The following is an 18,729-nucleotide window of genomic DNA, read 5'->3' as shown; positions in this document are numbered from 1 at the left end:
AGCGATTTTTGCAATTCGTTCCAGTCACATGCAGCAGAGAACTGGAAGGAAAGGCGGCCAAATTATGTGTTGGATTTAGGGCTGATCAGTGAGATACACCTGCTGGAGCGCGTGCTATGGGTGGGTGTTGCCATCGTCACCAGTGAACTAAGATAAGGCGGAGCTTTACCTAGCATGGACTTGTAGATGACCTGGAGCCAGTGGGTCTGGCGACAAATATGTAGCGAGGGCCAGCCAACTAGAGCATACAGGTCGCAGTGATGGGTGGCATAAGGTGCTTTGGTAACAAAAACAGATGGCACCGTGATAATCTGCATCCAGTTTGCTGAGTAGAGTATTGGAAGCTATTTTGTAGATGACATCGCCAAAGTCAAGGATCGGTAGGATAGTCAGTTTTACTAGGGTAAGTTTGGTGGCGTGAGTGAAGGAGGCTTTGTTGCGAAATAGAAAGCTGATTCTAGATTTGATTTTAGATTGGAGATGTTTGATATGAGTCTGGTAGGAGAGTTTACAGTCTAGCCAGACACCTAGGTACTTATAGATGTCCACGTATTCTAGGTGGGAACCATCCAGGGTGGTGATGCTAGTCGGGCGTACGGGTGCAGGCAGCGAACGGTAGAAAAGCATGCATATGGTTTTACTAGCGTTTAAGAGCAGTTGGAGGCCACGGAAGGAGTGTTGTATGGCATTGAAGCTTGTTTGGAGGTTAGATAGCACAGTGTCCAAGGAAGGGCCAGAAGTATACAGAATGGTGTCGTCTGCGTAGAGGATCAGGGAATCGCCCGCAGCAAGAGCAACATAATTGATATATACAGAGATAAGAGTCGGCCTGAGAATTGAACCCTGTGGCACCCCCATAGAGACTGCCAGAGGACCGTACAACATGCCCTCCGATTTGACACACTGAACTCTATCTGCAAAGTAGTTGGTGAACGAGGTACGGTAGTCATTAGAAAAACCGAGGCTACTGAGTCTGCCGATAAGAATATGATGATTGACAGAGTCGAAAGCTTTGGCCAGGTCGATTACATTTACATTACATTTAAGTCATTTAGCAGACGCTCTTGTCCAGAGCGACTTACAAATTGGTTCTGCGCCACTCGGGAGACCCCGCAAATATATTTTAACAAACAATTAGTCCCCCCCAAAATGCGGCCCTCCGTTGAATTTCAAAATCCCGCTGTGGAGCTCGAGCCAAAAAGTTTGCCCACCCCTGCGCTAGTGCCTACATTATATTCAATGGTCGATGAAGACGGCTGCACAGTACTGTCTTTTATCGATGGCGGTTATGATATCGTTTAGTACCTTGAGCGTGGCTGAGGTGCACCTGTGACCGGCTCGGAAACCAGATTGCACAGCGGAGAAGGTACGGTGGGATTCGAGATGGTCAGTGATCTGTTTGTTGACTTGGCTTTGGAATACCTTAGATAGGCAGGGCAGGATGGGTATAGGTCTGTAACAGTTTGGATCCAGGGTGTCTCCCACTTTGAAGAGGGGGATGAACGCGGCAGCTTTCCAATCCTTGGGGATCTCAGACGATACGAAAGAGAGGTTGAACAGGCTGGTAATAGGGGTTGCGACAATGGCGGCGGATAGTTTCAAAAATAAAGGGTCCAGATTGTCAAGCCCAGCTTCCAGGTTTTGCAGCTCTTTCAGAACATTTGCTATCTGTACTCCCTGTTCACCCACGACTGCATGACCATGCACGCCTCCAACTCAATCATCAAGTTTGCAGACGACACTATAGTGGTAGGCTTGATTACCAACAACGACGAGACGACCTACAGGGAGAGGGTGAGGGCCCTCGGAGTGTGGTGTCAGGAAAATAACCTCACACTCAACGTCAACAAAACAAAGGAGATGATCGTGGACTTCAGGAAACAGCAGAGGGAGCACCCCCTTTCCACATCGATGGTAGTCGGTAGTAGTGAAGACGGTAGAAAGTTTTAAGTTCCTCGGCGTACACATCACGGACAAACTGAATTGGTCCACCCACACAGACTGCATGGTGAAGAAGGTGCAGCAGCGCCTCTTCAACCTCAGGAGGCTGAAGAAGTTTGGCTTGTCACCAAAAACACTCACAAACCTTTACAGATGCACAATTGAGAGCATCCTGTCGGGCTTTATCACCGCCTGATACGGCAACTGCTCCGCCCACAATCGTAAGGCTCTCCAGTGGGTAGTGAGGTCTGCAAACTACCTGCCCTCCAAGACACCTACACCACCTGATGTCACAGGAAGGCCATGAAGATCATCAAGGACAACAACCACCCGAACCACTGCCTGTTCACCCCGCTATCATCCAGAAGGCGAGGTCAGTACAAGTGCATCAAAGCAGGAACCGAGAGACTGAAAAACAGCTTCTACCTTAAGGCCATCAGACTGTTAAACAGCCACCACTAACATTGAGTGGCTGCTGCCATACATGTAAAAATGTATCACTAGCCACTTTAAACAATGCCACTTAATATAATGTTTACATACCCTACATTACTCATCTCATACGTATATACTGTACTCGATACCATCTACTGCATCTTGCCTATGTCGTTCTGTACCATCACTCATTCATATATCTTTATGTACATATTCTTCATCCCTTTACACTTGTGTGTATAAGGTAGCTGTTGTGAAATTGTTAGGTTAGATTACTCGTTGGTTATTACTGCATTGTCGTAACTAGAAGCACAAACATTTCTCTACACTCGCATTAACATCTGCTAACCATGTGTATGTGACAAATACAATTTGATTTGATGGTTAAAATAAATACTTTAGGCTTCCTGAGTGGCGCAGCGGTCTAACGCACTGCGTCGCAGTGCTTGAGGCATCACTACAGCCCCGGGTTTGATCCCAGGGGGATTACAGCTGGCCTTAACTGGGAGACCCATGAGGTGGCGCACAAATGGTCCAGCATCGTTCGGATTAGGGGAGGGTTTGGCCAGCCGGGATGCCCGGGCTGACTTCGGTTGCTAGTTGTACTGTGTTGCCTCTGACACATTGGTGCGACTGGCATCCGGGTTAAGCGAGCAGTGTGTCAAGAAGCAGTGCAGCTTGGCATGGTCCTGTTTCGGGGGACGCATGGCTCTTGACCTTCGCCTCTCTTGAGTCCGTATGGGAGTTGCAGCGAGGGGACAAGACTGTAACTACCTATGGGATATCACAAAATTGGAGTACAAATCATACCCAGAGCATACACGTTTTTATATTTGATCTTTGGCTACTAAATAAATCAATTCCCCAACCAGAGTCTGTTTAAGCAGGAAATAATTGAGCAACATATTTGTTTTGTTGTGAATGAACATAATGAAGATTTTGTCATTCTGACAATTCTGTCAGTGGGAGTCAAAGCTGTGTTCTCCTGATTCCACCACTGCAACAGAGCCTGCCCACAGTATTTGGCTGCAGTCCACACACATACTGTACCAGAGCATATCTACCGGTATCCTAAATCTTCAGAGTAGATAGTTTTTTGGGGATGGCAGTCACAGACTATTTTTTTTTGTTCTTCATATAGCCATCCTGGAGGGTTGACATGACAAAAATATTGTGCAGGAACTTTGACAAACCTCTCAAAGGAGTTGCTCCGCTTTGAAAGTGTAAAGACATAAAACGAGTGCTACAGTCTTCGCAACAGGACCAGTCTTTCAAAAGCTAAGGTACTTGGGCTTGTTTCACTTCATGTCGTCATGTGCTACAAACATCCTCAAGGTTGTGTATAGTAAAGCAGGTGAGCAGTAGAGCTGGGATGGGACTAACAAGTACCCTATGTGCTGACCAATAAAGCGAAGCCAGTTCAGAAGGGAACCTCGAGTGTTGGCATCAGCTGTTAGAGCACCAATTGGATTCACACTCTTTACTGTACATTGCGGTCTATTTAAGTTGACCAGTTTTGTAAACACTCCTCGTTGTCACAAGAGCGCATGTGCTAGTGTCTCTTGCTGGCATGGCCTGCCGCTGCTGTAACTAGCGTTTACTCGGTATCCTTGCTGTTTTCTGGGTTCTGCGTTTCTTCCTGCAGGTGATTGCGAGAGCATACCGTGCTCACTGCCTGTTGCTATTTTATCATCTTTACATGACACTTCGCTCTGGCGGTGAGCTACCCTGAAGGAGCAGAGCCTGACGCAGAGACTTCAGATTCATCTCTTCTAATAAATGGTTAAACGTACACGTGGTGTTTCGTTTCTCTTCTGATTTGATATGATGCATTGTTCATAATATGTTTGTTTAAGCTTTGTCGTCGTTACAGTACACCGTTTCCCTAAATCTAGAGATCGTCATGGTATTCCCAGAAGGTGAAAGAATTCAATCAGAATTCAATTCTGGCAACACTAATCCATGTACAATGAGGCAATTTTAATGCAGATGCTTACACACGGCATTAGAAGGCTGTTGGTGGTAAACATAAGCCATTTCCTCCTGTAGACGTCCACACACCCCTTGTCATCCAGCAGGAACTATTTGATTACCAGCAGAGAAAGCAGTCCTCTGCCATTCCTGCACAACAAACAGGACATGCAGGCCATTGGTTAATACTAAGCCCTCATCGTGATGCACAGAGGAACACACACTATAAAACCATCACGTCTTCTTGATTTGTGGAACTGCATCGGCACAGACAGTTGATACAACCTGTGGCGGGCTCAGGGTGATGGAAATACAAATTCAGTGAGATAAAATCAGTAAACAAAGTACGTTAGTATCACCTACCTCTAATTTTTTCAACGTTACATTATATCTTGTGGACATTTTTATTGGATATTGAATATTCATTCAGTATTTATTTAGAAGAAAATATATTGCAGCCTAATGTATATGTTGCCATACACACAGAAGACCAGTTAAGATCTGTGTTGACTTTTTAATAATTCTCTTCTTCAGCCTTTTGTCTAAGACGGACATCTGCTCCTTTAATCTGATCCCTAGAATGTGTCTGTGCCGAGGCATCCAGTGATCTGTAGGAAACCATTATCACCTGAACGCTCGTATCGGGGGAGATCAGTCCAGGCATAATATGATTAAGGGTCAACTGCAATTACAGGAATTTAATACCCATGCTAAGATCTCATCAGCGTCTGGAGTTTGCACAGACAGGCGGTGGGCCCTCTTTGTTTCCTGCTGTCTCACTGCTCTGTTCTCCCCTCCAGTGCTACCTGAACATCCCCATGAACAATTAACAACCTGGCCTGGTGTTCTGAGTGTGTGAGAGGCTGTTGTTTGGGCTGTTGTTTTGTCTCTGTGCTGGTGACCCCCCCGCTGTGACACTGAGCTAGGACTTCCACCCAGCTGCTGTATTTATAGCCAGGGATGTGAGTGTTCAGAGAGGGTCTGTGAGGGGGCAGAGATACTCAGGGGCTCCAGTGGAGGCGTATTGATTTGAGCTGTGTCCCCATGTGTTGGCGGCTAATGAGGGAGAGAGAGAGAGGGGAATGAGGGGCTGGAGCACACAGCCCCATTAATGCTAGGTCTGCTTGCAGCCTGATCCCTGCCGTCCCCTTTCATCAGTACTAACCAGTAACCAGCAGTAGCATAGTGTCCTCTTAACACATCCCATAATACACACTGACATCACGCACACCCCTCTAAACAGAGGCCACTGTAAACAATAACCTTGACACAAACATCACACACACAATGTACATTCCACAGGACCTACCTGTACATCAGTATGTTTAAGGTTACCGTGACTATACAGCATAATATCTGAAGTGACACTAAATTCAAATGAGGATAGGTAAATAAAAAAATAAAACAAAACAAACAGAAACACAAAACAGTTGGTTGAGCTTTGAAAGGGGGAATAGGGCCTGAGAGAGAGAGACAGACACAGATGGTATGCAGTCGAAGGGAGATTTCAGGTCGTGCCACTGCACTTACCATTATGTTTCCATATTTCACATGTTTATTTTTGGGGAAGTAACAGATTCTACACAATGCAGTATCGTGGCTAAAATGACCCCACACATCTAGCGCTGACGTACATTACCATCACAATCCAGACCCAGGCCCAGAGAGGTCATTAAGCTACACTGGCTAGCATAGTCCTGTATTTCACTGTGTGGGGAGTTATACCTGGAGGCTACCTCTATGAACAAACTCCTGCCTTTTTCAATGTGGTTTAGAGATTTCATCAGCTCACACCACAGTACATCATTGACACTGGGTTCATTGTCAGTGTAATAAAGGTTACAGTGATGATGATTGAATTATTGAGTTATTACTCCCCATACAACATGCTTTGCTCTTAATGTGGGAGTATAGCCCCCATTTATGAATCACCCTGTAGACTGAGGAAGAGAAATTATGCAGGAGACTGATACAGATAACTGTGTAATGCAATGGGAGTTTACCATCATTAGAGATCAGTGGGAATGATGTTGGTATGCCGAGAGGTCAGTGAGTCTTCTTGTAGTTTTGTTGTTACTATTTTTGGGGGTATTTGGCACTGGCTTTGCTAGAGATTGAATTTATTAGCTGACGGGAAATACGGAATGACTTCCCCTCCCTAAAAATGTCTGGGAATGGTATAGCCAAGATCAACATAACCTACAACCTCATTTCAACATTACCTCAATGTTTTGGTGGGAAAAAACAATGTTGTCCTTTGCCTTCCAAATATATATTTCCCAGGACAATGAATCAGTGGAAGGTCACTCTCCAATCAAGATTCTCACAGCATCCCCTTCGCTGGAAAATGGAGAAATCTCTCAGCCTGAGCGAATAGGAGGCTCATTGATATAGATGAGCTACCATTAGGATCAGGGATGGATGGAATTTCACATTGAAATACTCACACAGTATCCTCCCCCCTATGCCTCTGGCTGGGTCCCTCAATAGATTGGAAACTCACATTTTGATAAAAAGGCACTGCCCTTGTCCTCTGTGGATTTCATGTAAAATAAGTGGCAGATGCTGAGACATTTCTTTCTTGCTTTAAAACGAAGTATTGCTTCTCCTGCTATACTGAGAAATATGATGCTCTCTTATTTTGAACAGAATTTTCATTCAGTTCATCGTCTATAAATATTCAGCATTACAGATATGCTTGGCGAAATGTGGTCCATGGCGACATGTGCTCCTAGGAACATTCCTAATGAGAAACAACCCTTGCCTAGTTGTGAGGGGATTTTTCTAGTGACAGTCTTATCCATGTCCATATATAGCAGTGTGTGATTGCAGGGAGGAATCTTGGAATGTGAGGGTTACTAGCTTTAGAGGTTACGGGGAGGACTGCTCTGCTGCATGGGGAGAAGGGGGAGAATGGGAGGAGGAGGGGTGGGACACATCTGCTTCCACTGCTTAGGCAGTACGTCTAGGGCCTCTCCTTAGACTAAGCCCCACTTCCCGTGGGGGCCAGAGTGCTGATCAGACAGTGGAGGAGTCACCAGGTTACAGCTGGAGCGTGCAATTACATCCCCTGATTATTTAGTTCAGAGGCACTGATAAGGCCCCTGTAGGCTGCCCAGAAACACTGTGCCTCTTGTCTGCTCTTTTACATTCAGAGATGTGGTTCCTGCACAGCAGAGGACTGTGCGTGCCTGGACTCAATTCCTGTGCGTCCTCTATTCGTTTATGTGTGTGTGTTTTTTAAGATCCAAATGAACTTGCCCTTGTTTTTCTTTGGCTGTGTCCATATGGAGAAGAAGTTCCTCTTTTGTAAGTAGACCTGCTCAAAAACATATACAAGCTGACTAAGAAAATGACAAATAGACATTAATGTCATCGATTCCCTTTTTAGAAGTTGCAGCACCCCACAGAGAGAGAGAGAGAGAGAGAGAGAGAGAGAGAGAGAGAGAGAGAGAGAGAGAGAGAGAGAGAGAGAGAGAGAGGGAGAGAGGGAGACAACCACAGTCTGCATGCGGCATGTCCATTTGACTCCTAGAGCTCATCTTTCACCCACAGAGTCTTTAGAGAAAAATCATGTCCGGAGTCACTTTGTCACTGATCCGATGAGACCTGTCTGGCAAAGGGAGGCAGGGGAGAAAAAAACAAACAGGTAATGCAGTATTGAGCAGCACCTGTGTTCAGCCCCCAATCTATCTTAGAAACACTAACTGAATGAGGGGCTCTCAGTCTCTATCTTCAAGGGGAAGGCGGGAAATATGTTACGACCTCAAAGCAGAAAGGAACTGAATTGTTAGATTACATTGTCGAAGGTCTTATCTGTTTATCTGAGAATCAGGTGGGCTGTATCTGCAGCGGTGACTCACATTTTGTATTGAGTATGTTTTGCTTTGCTAGGTGCTGCGAATGAGAGTGAGGGAAGGTGTGTGAATCTGTCTATTTCTGCATGAGTGAGTGCAATAAAGTACTATTTTTTAGCTACCCACCTCTTTTAAAACATCTCTCATGGTTGGCCCTTGATAGCGTACTGGTCTTGAACATTTAAGAGTGTCTGACCCTTTTGTGACACAGGATTTATTTTTAAAGGCAATGGGGGATTGTGGGTAATTACGTATGGCAGGGATCATAGTATTCATTTTAGTCGACTGGGAGCAATAGCACAACATGGCAATCTGCTGTAGGTGTTCAGTGACAAATTCTAGTCGTCTCAGATTTTATATTGCAGCCATGTGGCATAGCGCATTAGATCCGACAGACTTTATTGTGGTCTGGAAGGGAAGCACAGAGAACCTGCCGCTTTGTTAGGGAGCATGTTACAGAGAGGAGGTGGGGGAGATGGAGCAGCAACGCCTGTCAGTTTGTGTTTAGATGAAGACTCTAAATGTTAGCTCGCTCCCCCTGACACATTTATAAAACAACCATCTCTATTACACACAAGCCAGCTGGGCTATCACTCCATGCTTCCAACTGCAGCATTAAAGGCAAATGACTGGGAACAGCACAGTGTGAAAGCTGGGGATTAGATTATTCAAAGTTACTGTGTTGCTTTACGACATATCATATATATCATGGCACTCATGTATTGTCAGTAAATGAGGCAAGACACATTGATGATAATCTTGTATTCTCTGATAAGGATTGCCTCTAGAAATAAAGCTGCTTCACATTGAAGACAGTGAAGAGTTAACTGTTCCACACAGACCAAATTCGAATTACCAGGCACAAAATGTAAAAGCTGGACGAGGCACAAAGGGTGTGGTCAGTGGCGAGATTAAAAAGCAGCATTTTTCCTGGAAGAGCACAGTGCCCGCAAGCCACAATGCAGACTAATATGAACCAAACGCATTGGGGCCCGTCCTGCCAGACTCTGTGAAACCCAAATCTTCAGAGCCGAGCAGGCCCCTGCCTGCCCAGTGCAAGGCTCCTGGCTTATTTGTTATTTTTGGAAACAGCCCTGGGTGGAAAATTGTGGTTTCTTTATTTTTGTTGTAGCAGCTGAGCAATTCAAGCAGGCTTGGGAGACATAATTTGGCCCTGGAGCTCTCCCCCCACCCACCACCAAAAAAAGAGGGAAAAAAGCCTGGCTGCAGATGTACAGTGTTAGCACACATACGTGGAACCTACGTGGGGTTTTCTGCTCTCCTATTCAACCTTTTTCACAGTTGTTCTCTGTTTGAAAAAACAACTGTTTGAAAATCAAATCCTCTGTGTGAAATTCTAATCCTGATAGCATTTTTTGGGGACACTGAATAATTATATTCAGAGCCAAGTTGTTTGATGTGGTAGGCTACCAGTAAACAAAAAGCACAGCATTGGAACTAGAGATTGCTACTCATCAAAAACGCCTCCACGGGCTACTAGAATCCCACACACTACAGAGGTAGTTTTATTTGTTTATTTCAGATTTGAAGAAGTGGGAATTAAATGGGAGTAAATGCTAGAAAGTGTTTGATTTGTGAGATGATGATGGCAATGGAGCCATGGGTTCTGTATAAAGTATCTGTTCTATTGTGTTTAGGACCTATAGGAACAATGAATTCAGACACTTTGCTGATGCTACACCCCCCCGCCAATATGTTCTCAGCTATATTTCCATAATGCATTTATACTGAAGACAAAGATTATAAAGATGAGAACTTAGTGGTAGACAAATCCCATTGTAAAATTCCAGTGGAGACATGCATAATTTAAACCTATTATGGCACCGGGAGCACATCTCCACGGGGTTGAGTTAAAATTACACTGCAACATGAAATGCAACATATAACAATTTCAAAGATTTTTTACTGAGTTACAGCTCATATAAGGAAATCAGTCAATTGAAATAAATTCATTAGGCCCTAATCTATGGATTTCAGATGACTGGGCAGGTGTGTAGCCATGAGTGAGGCTGGGAGGGCATAGGCCCACCCACTGGGGAGCCAGACCCAGCCAATCAGAATACATTTTTCCCCACAAAAGGGCTTTATTACAGACAGAAATACTTCTCAGCAGGTGAAGCCGGATGTGGAGCTCCTTAGCTGCCATGGTTAGACGTGGTCTGCTGTTGTGAGGCCAGTACTGTCAAATACTCCTTGGCAAGGTTGTAAATTAATTTGTGCACAAACTTTGAGAGAAATAAGCTTTTTGTGCGTATGGAACATTTCTTGGATTTTTTTTTCAGCTCATGAAACATGGGACTTTACATGTTGTGTTTATATTTTTGTTCAGTGTACACTGTATATATTGTACGGTAACAGTAACCTTTCCAAAACTGAGTAAGAATCGGTATTGTTCACATTGTTTAGCTTCAGGTCAATTATATATACAGTATATATATTTTTTTATTTTTTACATTTTATTCTCCTCAATTTCATGGTATCCAATTGGTAGTTACAGTCTTGTCTCATCGCTGCAACTCCCGTACGGACAGGAGAGAGGAGAAGGTCGAGAGCTGTGCGTCCTCCGAAACACAACCCAACCAAGCCACACTGCTTCTTGACACAATGCCCACTTAACCCAGAAGCCAGCCGCACCAATGTGTTGGAGGAAACACCGTACACCTGGCGACCGTGTCAGTGTGTACTGCGCCCAGCCCACTACAGAAGTCACTAGTGTGCGATGGGACAAAGATATCCCTGCCGGCCTCCCCTAACCCGGACGATGGCCCTTTCTGGGCCAAATGTGCGCCGCCCCATGGGTCTCCCATTCGCAGCCGGCAAAGACAGAGCCTGGACTCTAACCCAGAATCTCTAGTGGCACAGCTAACACTGTGCCATTCGGGGGGCCCCACAACAGGTCAAGTCTTATAGTATGGTAATAATGGTTAGGTTCCATCCTAGTGACTTACTTGTTTTTACCATTCTGATGACCGCCAGGTACAAGGCATTCGATCCCTGGTGGCTCTTCCCACATTGACACATTGAAGAAGTGTAAAGAGCCTTCCCCTGACTAACTGAATACACTGTTGGTTTATGCATGTTTATTTTTTTCTTGTAGGTCAACTGATGCAGTATAGTTGTTTGTTGTGGATGTTAGCCCCCTAGAGCCTTGTAGAGCTGTAGAGATGTCCACACTCTGACTCTGGCCCTTGCCTTGGGGTTCTGAATTCTCCTGTCCTCCATCATGTCTTGTGTCTGCTCTGGTCCATGTAGGTCAAACATACGCCTGATCTAATCCTGATTGAATAGGCAGAACATGATGGGTTTCACTGCTGAAGGTGACTCAATGCAAGTACTGTGTATTGTAATTTGAGACAGAATGTCTTGATGTGTGTCTGTCTGAGATTATTTATATCCGTAACAGATTCATGGAGCGATTGTGTCCCTGTTTATAACATGACTCTGAGGTCATTATAGGCAGTAAACATATCAACAAACGAAAAGGAAGGATATTATATTACCCATCATGTCACGTCTACCCCCGCTCCCCCTTGCCGATGCTCGATGTTGCCAGTTTACACATTATTACGCACGCCTGCCACCATCGTTACGCGCACCTGCGCCTCATGAGTCTCACCTGGACTCCATCACCTTCCGGATTACCTCCCCTATACCTGTCACTCCTTTTGGTTCTTTCCCCAGGCGTTATTGTTTCTGTTCCTCTGTTTCATGTCTGAACGCTACTTGTGCTTCTTTGTTTTGTTCCATGTTCCGTTATCTATTATATTCACTCCCTGTACTTGCTTCCCGATTCTTAGCGTGCGCGTTACACATCACGGTGCTCTCTTTGGTTGACAGGCAAACACTTCCGTTATCTTTTCAACCTTTTCCCCATTTGTCTCGCTTTTCTTAATGGTTCATATCTTGTAGATGTGAATGCCTTTGTAGTAGTCTATTGTACTACAGTATACTGCATGTTAACAATCACATTGTTATAAGCCTCGGGCAGTATCTTGATAATAAATTATTACAGTTAATGACTACTGCTCATACTGTTGAAATATTGATGTAGTTGTACTAGAGGGATATATAAAACAAACAACCATAATTTAGGTTAGAAGACAATTATGGGATGTCATCTTCTTAAAATGTTTCTGTGATGAGAGCCTACAGTATACTTAAGTTCATGTGTTTTTCTCCTGTCTGCCATTTTAAAAGAACACATCTGCTTAGCATAAAGGGTCATTTTCTGTCTATCCATAATCAGGTTTATTCCCAAAGCATCCGAGATGAACATCGGTTTATAATTAGATGCACAACAATAATCTGCTTAGTTGATTAAACAGTATCTAGTCTCCACCCTGTATGATAATGTGATCTGTGTTATCTTGAAATGCGGTAAAACGATGGCCCTTTCTAGTTGCCCCGTAACAGACTCCAGTGGATGGAACTCACATTGAGACACTGATGGCTTTCCCAGACATTCTGCAATGGGGCCAGGGTTAGGGAAAGCCTTGTCTGTCTTTCCTGCATTCCGTCATCGTAGGCCTCTCAGTAACTGTATTCGTGAGCTCCAGTGATCAGACCCAGGAGTCTAGGGGTTTAATAGAAGAACAAGCTATGCTCTCACAGCCTGCCCAGCTCAGGCAAACAAAGGTGATTTTCCCTCACCACTTCCAAGCTCTGCACACCCAGTGCCTACAATCATGTTTGACACTCCCAACCTGTTTAAACTCAAGATGATTAAACCACATATTTAAGTTTATTCTCTGAAAAGGCATGGATAGCAAATGGATTCCAAAAAGGAAAAGTACATTTATCATGAGTAATGTGTTTTAAAATTATGTGGATGGGTTACTTTGTCAAAAAGTTTTCTATGATAGAATAGCACGGCGAGGCAGTCTAGTCATTAACAATCATCTGCAGAGAACTCCATGGGTCTAGCAAATATACACTTTGCACTGATATACATGTACAGAATATATTCCAATGATTAATATTTGTCTTCAGTAATTTACATGAAATCCATTACATTAATTGGATTATTATGCAAATGAAGGCAAAGTGATTTTGTTCAACAAAATGCTCAGTAGCATCGTTTTCCCTTTCGATGAGCTTGAGCTCTCCGTTCACATTTTCCCGACTAACTCATCCTGACAGACAGAGCAGGGAGCAACACAAAAACTGCACTAATGTCACTTTGCAAATCATGTTAGGGAGGAAACACAACCTCAAAAATACAAAGTTCCTAAAGGGTAGATGCAGGGGCTTTGTTGCATCCGCTGGAGTCTGGAGAGCACCCACTGGGCACAGACGTCAGTTTAATGTCTAGTTTTAATTTACATTTGGTTGAGTTGCCAACTAACGTGGATTCATCATGAAATCAACATAATTATTCACACTGTCATTGAATTTAGGTTCAAAGTTGGGTGAAATAAATATGAAATTCCCTTACGTTGATGACTTTTGGCAAATCCAATCAGTTTTCCACGTTGATTCAACGTCATCTCAATTGTTTGGTTGAAGTCATGTGGAAACAATGCTGATTCAACCAGTTTTTGCTCAGTGGGTAGACCATCACATCCACTTGGGAAACAAACGATGGCATTTTGGAATTTTAAATGAAGGTTAAATAAGATGATTGGAGCGATATGCATTCTGATGAGAGCTCCTATGGTGCACGCTGGCATGACCTTAGTTTTCAAAGGACCGGTGTCACACCAGCATTCTAATCGGGTGCTGGATGACGTCCAGGTGTTTTTCATCAAGTGGATATGACCTACAGTATATATCATGCTTAACTGAACAGAAAGCTGTGTGATCAATGATGGGCTAAAATGAGTGGAACGGGTGGTGCTGTAACAAGTGACAATTAGTCAATCTAATATTAGACAGATAATATACACAAAAAATGGGAACTGTCTAAAGTCATGAGATTGGAGAGAGATTAAACTGAATAGACAAATGAGAGTAGCTATAGCTACATACAGTAGCTCATATTTAAATGCATTCTGATTGAGGTTTCTTTCTAGTCAGTCTGGTCTGATCTCATTGTAAGGGTTGGGATGGAAAGTAGGCCTATGGGCCACGGTGTGGAAGGTAAACACATTGAGTCAGAGCCACAACAAAACCCTTTTCCCCCTCAGGAGACTGAAAAGATTTGGCATGGGTCCTCAGATCCTCAAAAGGTTCTACAGCCGCACCATTGAGAGCATCCTGACTGGTATGGTAACTGCTCGGCCTCTGACCGCAAGGCACTACAGAGGGTAGTGCAAACAGACTAGAACATCACTTGGGCCAAGCTTCCTGCTGTCCAGGACCTCTATTTTTTTTATTTTACCTTTACTTAACCAGGCAAGTCAGTTAAGAACAAATTCTTATTTTCAATGACGGCCTAGGAAGAGTGGGTTAACTGCCTGTTCAGGGGCAGAGCGACAAATTTGTCCCTTGTCAGCTCAGGGGTTTGAACTTGCAACCTTCCGGTCACTACTACAACGCTCTAACCACTAGGCTACCCTGCCGCCCCCTATACCAGGCGGTGTCAGAGGAAGGCCCTACAGATTGTCAAAGACTCCAGCCACCCTAGCCATAGACTGTTCTCTCTGCTACCGCACGGCAAGCGGTACCGGAGTGCCAAGTCTAGGTCCAAGAGGCGTGTAAACAGCTTCTACCCCCAAGCCATAACACTCCTGAACATCTAGTCAAATGGCTACCCAGACTATTTGCAGTGCCCCCCCTCTTTTACACCACTGCTACTCTCTGTTGTAATCTATGCATAATCACTTTAATAACTCTACCTACATGTACATACTACCTCAAATAACCGGTGCCCCTGCACATTGACTCTGTATCAGTACATCCCTGTATATAGTCTCGCTGTTTTTATTTCACTGCTTGTTACTTTTATCACATATTCTTATCTGTATTTTTTGAAACTGCATTGTTGGTTAGGGGCTCGTAAGTATTAATTTCACTGTAAGGTCTACTACACCTGTTGTATTCGGCGCATGCGACTAATACCATTTGATTTGATTTGACATGGGGATGGACACAGCACACTAAAGGGGCTATATAGTTTAGCCTGTGCACTTTTAGCCTTTTCCGTGAGCGCCTTCCCTCACCCAAACCTTCCTCACTCCTCCCACACAGGAGGGGTTGCTCTGGTCACCCTCCAATCAGGAAGTGTATGATGTATGACTGGGAATTCCTGTGGTATAAGTTCCACACATGAATAATAACAGTCCAAAAAATCTAACCAAAGTCATATACAAAATGGTTTCTTTCCCTTTGAAATGATACCTCTTAGGCAGAGTGCAAATTACATCATGACATTCTGACCTAAAATCCCATGCACTGGAGGGCTTGTGCTCTGTCCAAGACTGGGAATCAACAGTAATGACTTCAGAAAGACTTAGAAATACAACATATTTTCCCCGATTGAAGAATACATTCCTTTAATCCAGTGTCATGTCTTAGCAACACTGTGCTTGTAAAAAGTACATACACTTCAAGGCACTACTTTGACTACTTAAACTCTTAAATGATAACTTATGAAGTTGTCATTGATGACTCATAAATAAACACCAACTCTCATTGATCAAATACCAGTAAGCAAACTATAAACCCAGTGTTTTTCTGGCAATTGCCACAATGGAGGTAGTGACCCAATATTAACTGAGCAAAGTCATGAGACTCAGAGGAAATAAATGTATTGGGAAGAAAGTTCCCCCAAAAATGTATGGGCCTAATAATAAAGTGTAACTGACAACATTTGAATTACTTTGCTGATATGAAACAAACAGACAATCATAATATCAGTAAAAAAATATACATTTCCCAGTTCATGCTACAAAACCAACTTTATGAGGTTTTTATTTTAAAAAAGGCTTCTATTTGACTCAATGTTCCATGATGTACAGTAAGGTATTGTTTGCAGAATAAATGGATGCGGTTCAATGCATTAATATAATTTACCAACACATTTCTTGGTAGTCCCAAAAAATTGCTATCAGGTTGTAATTCACAGCTGGCCTGGTACATTGTTTGCTGCCTCCACCCATGGAGTTCAGTTTCAATAACAGAATATTTTGGACAAAAACGGATTTATTTTACCATGATTTGACTTGGCAAGTCAGTTAAGAACAAATTCTTATTTTCATTGACGGCCTATGAACAGTGGGTTAACTGCCTTGTTCAGGGGCAGAACTAAAGAGTTTTACCTTGTCAGCTCGGGGATAAAATCTTGCAACCTTTCGGTTACTAGTCCAACACCAAGAAATGTGTTGGTGAATTATATTAATGCATTGAACCGCATCCATTTATTCTGCCAACAATACCTCACTGTACGTCATGGAACATTGAGTCAAATAGAAGCCTTTAAAAATAAAAAAAACTCATAAAGTTGGTTGGGAATATCAATACGATTAAACAAGCAAGGGCAATGATCACAAGTCAGTCATAACGTGGTCAATAGGACAGCGCATCTATTTATGTAGCTATTTATTTAGCAAGGTAAAAATAAAAAAAATACACGGAACCAAAAGTTAGCTAGCTGCTGGGAAGATGTCATGTCCTTGGAAAAGTGACTGACTTTTTTCCCCTCATCGTTTTTCCGGTGGCTACAGCTAGAGATGCAGGTGTCACTTGGTTAGCTAGCAAGACGTTTGAATCTCTTCGCTAGCTAGCTCGTTATGCTGAAGTTGAATGACTGTTATCCTGTTAGCATATCTCTTGCATTCGTAAATTCTCTCAAGCTATCCACTCCGATTTCAGAGCACTCTCATCTGAGTGTGCCAGAGCGCAGAATATCTGATGAATTTATAAACATGCGACACCCGCTGAATATCACCAGTGTCATGAAAACGTAGAGGAAAAAAAGTTATTAAATTGTTGCCAGCAGCACAGTTAGTCACTAACGCTCCAGATAACAAGTAAACAGCTCTGCTAGGGTGAGTAAAATGGTCAGAGTGAGGTGTTCTCTCATTTGTGTCAGAAGTAGCTAGCAAGTTATCCAATTTAGCCAGTTAGCTTGGGTGCTTGACTGCCATTCTGAGGAACGCTCGGATCAGACCTACTCTTCAGCCATAGCATCCAGTGTCAATAGTGCAGTGTGCGTTCTAACAATCTAACAACGCGTTGTATATCTGAATGCAGAATGCACTCTAACACGCTGGAGGCAATTTACAAATGCACCATTAGTTGTCAATCAACTTTATTTGGTATCGATCAAATGGGTGGGCAGGCAGGGAAGTTCCCGTTCAGTCAAAACACAGGTTGGGACAAGCATGCATTCCCCATCATTTATAAGTGCAATTTTTGACGACCAACTAGCTGAATTAGTTTGAGAGGGTTAATATAATGTTCTCTCGTTAGATTTTAGCTCATCTAGCTCTGGCTAGCATTAGCTGTTGATCTTGTTGTTGTTGATGTGCATTACTGAGGGAGAGTGAGCCTACCTTTTCATGGTTGTTTGAATAAGACTGCACAGTTCCCAAATGTAAGAGGACTCCCGTGGTATTTACATATTTGCAGAAATCCATTCAGGTCTATTTTGTGGCTGTTGGCAAATGTGTTCTAATGATCGAAAGTCTTGCTGTTGCTACTGACTGTAAACAAAAACACAGTCCAGTTCAAAGTGAATGATGGCAGGCCGGTGTGGCAAATGGCTTATTAGCTCTGATTGGCTATGGAGAACCGGTCTACGTAGACTCCGGTTGTGGACGAGACAAGTTTTATTTACTGCAGTGTCTATTAATTGTCCAAACGCACTGCCGCTTTCCCACTCTATATTGCTGTAGAACTTTCACAAATGCCTTGCTCTACAAAATTCCCAAACATTCTATGAATTATGAAAGTGTGAAAATGACCATATCTAAGTGCTCGCTTGTCCAAAAAAGTGTAACGATCGTTGGTGGAAGTAGGTGAGGACCAAGGTGCCGCATGGTACGTGTTCATACTGTATTTATTAAATAGAACTGACCACTAAATACAAAACAACAAAGAGAACAACCGAAACAGCTCCGTCAGGTGCAAAACACACTAAACAGAAAGCAACTACCCACAAATCAAGTGGGAAAAACAGGCTACCTAAGTATGGTTCTCAATCAGAGACAACAATTGACAGCTGCTTCTGATTGAGAACCATACCATGCCAAACACATAGAAAACCAAAACTACAACACCACGTAGAATGCCCACCCCAACTCACGCCCTGACCAACCTAAATAAGAAACATAACAAAGGAACTAAGGTCAGGACGTGACAAAACGTGTCATATTCCTGTGTATGTTTGTCCACTCCAAAATAATTCCAGCATCCAAAACTGCATGTAGCCTATACTCACACCATTTGATGAATGGAAATAGACATCTGTTACAAAACACCAAGAAGTGTGCCTAATGACATTCAGTGATTGCTTTTGATTAGGCCTACATTAATCAATGCGTCTTGCTGACATATTCATCTAAAAAGTCAGCCTAAAAAGTCGGGACACCTGAAATGGGTCTGAAACTGTCCCGGGAAAAAT

Source organism: Oncorhynchus keta, chromosome 14, assembly GCF_023373465.1.
Source record: "Oncorhynchus keta strain PuntledgeMale-10-30-2019 chromosome 14, Oket_V2, whole genome shotgun sequence".
NCBI classification, from domain to species: Eukaryota; Metazoa; Chordata; class Actinopteri; order Salmoniformes; family Salmonidae; genus Oncorhynchus; species Oncorhynchus keta.
The sequence above is the reverse complement of the archived record's forward strand: the minus strand, read 5'-3'. Positions refer to the sequence as shown.